Source organism: Nyctereutes procyonoides, unplaced genomic scaffold (assembly GCF_905146905.1).
Source record: "Nyctereutes procyonoides isolate TBG_1078 unplaced genomic scaffold, NYPRO_anot_genome, whole genome shotgun sequence".
Classification (NCBI taxonomy): Eukaryota; Metazoa; Chordata; class Mammalia; order Carnivora; family Canidae; genus Nyctereutes; species Nyctereutes procyonoides.
The window spans coordinates 7086892-7092891 of record NW_026575128.1 but is presented as its reverse complement, the minus strand read 5'-3'; the positions used below and the strand labels follow the sequence as shown (position 1 = coordinate 7092891).

Here is a 6000-nt window from a genome sequence, read left to right as displayed (position 1 = left end):
AGAATTAAAAGATTTAAAAATAACTAAATGGAATTTTTAAAAAATATTTTATTTATTCGTTTGAGAGAGAGTGCATGTGCACATAAGCAGGGGGAGGGGCAGAGGGAGAGGTACAAGCAGACTCCACACTGAGCAGGAGGCCTGATGTGGGGCTTAATCCCAGGACCTGGAGATCATGACCTGAGCCACCCTGCTGCCCCTTAAATGGAATTCCTAGACATGAAAAACACAATGTGAAAAAGTCACTGGATGGGATTAGTAGCAAGTTAAACACTGGAGAAAAAAGATCAGTGAACTTGAAGACACACAATAAAAACTATTCAAAACAAAGAACAAAGAGGGAGAAAAGAAATGGGGGAAAATGAACAGACTCAATGGCACAATTTCAAGTGATTCAGTATACCTGTAGTTGGAATCCCAGGAAAAAAAAGAAAAAAGACACATAATTATTTTAAGAAACAATGATTAAAACTTGCCCCAATATGAGGAACAGTATAAAATCATTGATCCAAAAAGCTGAAAGAACTCCAAGCAGGAAATTAAATTAAATATTTTAGATTTTCTGTGACAGGGACGCCTTGATGGCTCAGTGGTTGAGCGTCTGCCTTTGGCTCAGGTCATGACCCCGGGGTCCTGGGATCGCAGTGTCCCACACTGGGCTCCCTGCAGGGAACCTGCTTCTCCCTCTGCCTGTGTCTCTGTCTCTCTCTGTGTGTCTCTCTCATGAACAAATAAATAAAAATCTTTCAAAAAAATTATATTGTCTGTGACAATAATTCAAACACAATGTTTAAACATAACATATCAAATTTAATTCAATTGTTTCTGATAATTTGCTGACTCTCAGTCCTCAAAAACACATTTACACATATTTTTCTATCCCGTCATTATGAAGGTATATTTGTCAAAATATGAGGATAGAACACATTTTATTTGACGATGCATTAGCTGTGGCTGGCTCACAGAAGAGCATGTGACTCTTGATCTCGGGGTTGTAAATTCGAGCCTCACGTTGGGTGTAGAGATTACTTAATTTATAACTTTTAAATATTTAGACATAAAAATAAATAAATAAATATTTAGACATACAGCACATGAGCTTCTATTTATACTTTTACCTGGCCAGGGACCAATGTGGACCCAACACCCCAACCACAGGCCATTTCAGAACCAGACTAGTGCTCACTGAGAATCCGGGGTAAGGAAGCATGATCTTATGTCGATGTGTCTCTATTAGGCCTCGGTGGTGGGCAGGTGCCACAGCAACAGCTGGAAAAGCAGGCCTGGGAGAGCTCCACATGTGACTATTCTGGGAAGGAGGTGGTTTCAGGATCAGTGAAGAACAGCTACAGCCACAGGAAGGGGGCGGGGGGACACTATCCTCCTAGGGCTAGAGGAAAGGGAAATAGATGTCAGGGAACAGCTTCAGAGACAGCACCTTGACGCCTGAAGACAGAGAGATAAATTAAGGTAAAATCTAACAGGCTTCCCTACAGAGGCGAAAGGAGCAGATGGTACCTGGGCTAGAGGTGAGGCCTCCAGCAGGAACAGAGGCTGCAGAGCTGGTCACCCGGCCCAGGCAGATGTGTGCAGAGCCAAGAACCTGGACCAGCCCTGGCCAAGGACGGAAGTGGGGTTGGGCTGGGTTCAGCGATCTGAACTGTTGTTAAGCTGAGGGAGGGAGTGGGGTCCAGTAGAGAAGGGAAGATTGGTTCCTTCTGTGTCAGGAGCAGCTTCTCAGTACCACGTTTAGATCCTTACAGCCAAAGGGCCTGGGTGGGTAGGGCCAGGGATTGGGCATTCCTAGCCCTGCAAGAGAGACGGGGGAGTCTTGAGCATACTACTTGATAGCTGTTGAAAACTGTTGGCGTAGGAGTTTTCCCTGGACCCTGGAGAAAGGGATGTCCCACATCTAATCAAGGACCAGTCAACCTGGGTTACCTTCTTCTCCATCTTAGGTTGAAGGAGGGTCTTGGGTCAAATTCTTGAAGGTTTGGATTAAGCACGGGGTTCAAGAATCCGAAAGGACTAACAGTGCAAAGCAGTCTGTTCTCCCTCTCCCCCCCCAAGCTCTGTGTCTCTGGGTCCTCAGCCCAGGCTCCACTTGCCCGAGTTGATGGGAAGGAAAGAAGAGGATTCCTACACACTGTAACTCTAGACTGAGGCTTTCTTTCCACCAGACCTAACCTCCCAGAGGCAATCAAATCTCAAGCTATTTTTCCCCAGGTCAGACACAGAAGACTAAGTCAGACATTTCCCAAAGGAAACTGACTGTGACGGGAAAAGTCACATTAAAAGCAAGGTAGTATAAGACCACAGGGATGGATGAGGCCATAGGGAATCATTTTTTATTTGGACAGAATCAAATTCAGCCTTAGGAGACTCAGCTGGCCCTAAGGTGGACACCAGATCATTTTTCAGACACCCAGCCTTGCATGGCCCCTGAGGCTGAGCAATTCATCCCACCAGAGAAGTAAATTCATGATGTGGGCCAAGGCTGCCTCCTGGCCTAGGCCTGAGATGCTGACCCCCGCTGCATGGGATGAACCAGTCTAACCCCAAAAAAGGAGAGATATTTGACAATTAGCTCTGACTTACCAGTGTGCGTTTGGGATCTCATTTGTGCTTCTGTTTCATTCCTCCAAAAAGCAGGAGATGGGTAAGATTTGGCTCATGTGAGGTATTAGGTGACATCCGATCCTTCCCACTCCCACCCCATCCAGGTTTCAAATAAATATGGAGGAGACTGAGCAGCTTTCTAGGAAAAAGAGAGAAAATTAGCCATTCTCATAGGGTTTTGTTTTGTTTTTGTTTTTTTGTTGTTGTTGTTTTTTCTGGTTGCCATTCTCATAGTTGTAATGCAGACAGGAGTCCAGATTCCAGAGAGGGCAGATGACAATACCCAGTCTTAGTGAGGGTGTGGTAAAACAGAGACCATGACATACTATCAATGGGTGTGTAGTTGGTGCAGCATTTTCGGTGGTAATTAGATGATGCGATTAAACAATTTAAGTGCACATGCATACTCCTTGATGCAGCAATTTCACTGCCAAGAATTTATTCTACAGATTTACAAGTATGCAAAGATTTGTGGACAAGGACACTCGTTGCATCATTTATGGCAGAAGATAGTAAAAACGAATCCCTGTCAATAGTGAACCAATTCACTATTGGTTTACCCAATTGGGTAAAATAAATACTCCGCATCTATCAACAAGAATGAGGTAGATGTACAAGATAAAATTATTATTAAAAGTTATAAAGAGATGTACAAGAGTCTTTTTTTTTTGTACAAGATTCTTAAACAAGAAAAGAAAATCGCAGAAGAGCCTTTTAATCCTGTCCTACTTGTGGGTTTTTGAAGACTATTAAGTATACTTGCATGTGTACTGGAATAGAAAACATCTAGAAAGATCTACACAAGAGAAAACAAACAGTGGCTCCTACTAAAGGACCTTTACTCTCCATTTCACATTTTCCTCTGTGCTTTGAATTCATTTTCTTCTTTTCTTAATTTTTTTAAAGATTTTTATTTATTTATTCACGAGAGACACAGAGGGAGTGAGAGAAACAGAGACAGGCAGAGGGAGAAGCAGGCTCCATGCAAGGAGTCCAATATGGGATTCGATCCTGGGACTCCAGGATCACGCCCTGGGCTGAAGGCATGCACTAAACTGCTGAGCCACCCAGGGATCCCTTTGAATTCATTTTCAAACCTGTATTACTTTTAAAATGTAAATGAGAAAAATTTAAAGGAGGAATTAGGGACCAACGAAAGATAACCTATCAAAAAGAAAAGAAGCAATTTGTCACTTGTTACCAATCGAAGGCAAATTCAGAAATAAGACCCGGTGGCTCATTGGGGGGCCCTTGCTGACCCAGACAACTTGGCAACATGAAGCTGCTGCTCTCAGTTGTAAGTTCTGGGTCCTGGAGAGGCAAGTAGTCCTGCTGTGGGGCCTCCAGCAAGAGGGCAGAGGAGAGGGGTGGCTCCCTTCCCCAACTGGAGCCAACTGCTGTGTCTGTGTCAGGAAGGCAAGTGGAGGGAAAGCACTGGTGGCCGTTGACACTGGCGTTGACACACATCCCAGGGGGAGTCCTAGCTGAACGGAAGCAGAAGGCAGCAAGTCGGCCGATCCTGCCCCAGCTGGGTTACCACCAAGTCTCGGCTGATGGCTGAACCGCAGGTTATCAGTGCTGGATGCAACAGAAAAAGGAAGCGATCGTCAAGGCCAGGTCCAGAATGAACGCAGGGAGTAGGAGCTTGGAGAGTCCCAGGAAAACCTGAGGACAGTCTACCTGTGGGGAACGTCTGAGTGAGTCCTCGTGCGTTTTGAGCTAATAATCCAGGTTTCACTCATTCCCCTGATAGACAGAGGTCCCACTGTGTGCAGGACACAGCCGCCAACCCAGGGGATGTGGCACCAAGGAAGGCCAACGGGGACTTCATGGAGTTGACTTGGGTGAAAATACAACTGCCAATATTCGACCTTTCTGGAGCTACCAAAAAAATAAAACTAAATGGCACCTTCTTACGGATCACCAGAAATACATTCTGGCAGATAGAAGGGAAACGTGAATTACCCAATGAATCACTTGCTGCAGTCGGAAAGCCAGCCGTGGAGGAGCGAGGGGCCCCCTGCTGTGGGCCAGGCAGGGCCTTAGGCCTGAGGATGCAAAGGGCTCAACTCGGTGAGGGTCGGGGGTGACATCAGTCCCTGCAGGGCGGGCGCAGAGGCTTGGAAGGGGGACTGGGAAGGTGACTGAACCCGGGGCGAGGGGCACGGGGCCAGACTGTGGCCCACCACCTGTATCCAGACCAAGGCAGCGTCCCGGGAATATGGGGTGTGGGGGTGCCCAGGTAGTGGGGACCAGAGGGGTCAAGTGAGCGTGGACAGCACCTCAGCTGGGGTGGGGAGCAGCTGGGGTCCCGAGTTCTCCCCCAGGCGCCCACCTGGGGAGACCCCACCAGGGCGCCCACGTAGGCCAGCAGCCCCAGGCCCAGAGCCAAGGCATAGGCCGTGGGCACCCCCACCAAGCGAGCAGGGTCATCGCAGGGGCCACAGCCACGGCCCCCCGGGGCCCCACGCACAGAGCCGTTCACCTCAGAGCCTGGACCAGGGAGAGGAAGAGTCACTGCGGGGCTGGCCTCTGAAGCAGCCCTCCACCCAGGCTCCTGGTCCCCAGGCTGGCTGGGAGGCCACTCACGAAGCAGGAAAGCAGGACGTCCATGTGGGAGAGGAGGAGGACAGAGCTGAGCCGGCGCCCCTCGAGGATGGAGCAGGGGACGAACTCCAGAGTCATCTGAAGCAGGATGGGCTGCTGACAAGCTGCAGGGAAAGGAGGAAGAGGCAGGAGCCCCAGATAGCTTGGAAATTTCCAGCCCTGTTGAGGGAGCGAGTGGAAGCGCCTCGTGTGGATGGAGCATGGCTCAGATACGGGAGGCACATGTGAGCCCAAGCAAAGCTGAGCCAACAGGGAGTTCTGGAGAAACCAGACCAGAATCTAGAGTCCTTCCCAGAAAAAGCCCCATCCTCCTTCCTCCGCAGCAAACCACGGAGGCAGGCACAGGCCCATGAGGAAAGGCCCTTACGACTCTCCGGCTCTCCAGCCTATTTCCAGCCTCCCCTGGACCTGGGTCTGACCCCAAAGAAGTCCTGGGTCTGGTTCTAAACTTTGCACAGCCAAGCAAAAGAAGAGCATGGGGCCAGGAATGAGGCAGATCCTGGAGACACACATTTATTTGCCATGTGACCTTGGGCAAATTACTCTGCTTCACCCAGCCAGGCTTGTCTGCTGTAAAAGGGAGATTAAAATACCTACCTCACAGCCTTGTTGGGAGGATTATGAGGAAACATAAGTAAAACTCGGAGTGCGGCGGATGACACCAGGGAGACACCCCATAACCATTAGCTCCCTTCCCCTGCAGGCAGCACACAGATGAATGTGCGCACCACCCACACAGGCACCCGGAGCTCACAGAACAACACAGACATCTGG

General features: G+C 48.8%; 1 long non-coding RNA gene across 1 annotated transcript; it reads right to left on the bottom strand.

Annotated features, from left to right (window-relative positions):
* Nucleotides 1–211: 211 nt before the first annotated feature.
* Nucleotides 212–4573, bottom strand: LOC129520469 (uncharacterized). Its single transcript, XR_008666620.1, has 3 exons — nt 2599–4573; nt 1519–1809; nt 212–1390 (listed from the first exon to the last, which is right to left on the bottom strand). It is a non-coding gene; the product is annotated as an uncharacterized LOC129520469 (long non-coding RNA).
* Nucleotides 4574–6000: the final 1427 nt, after the last annotated feature.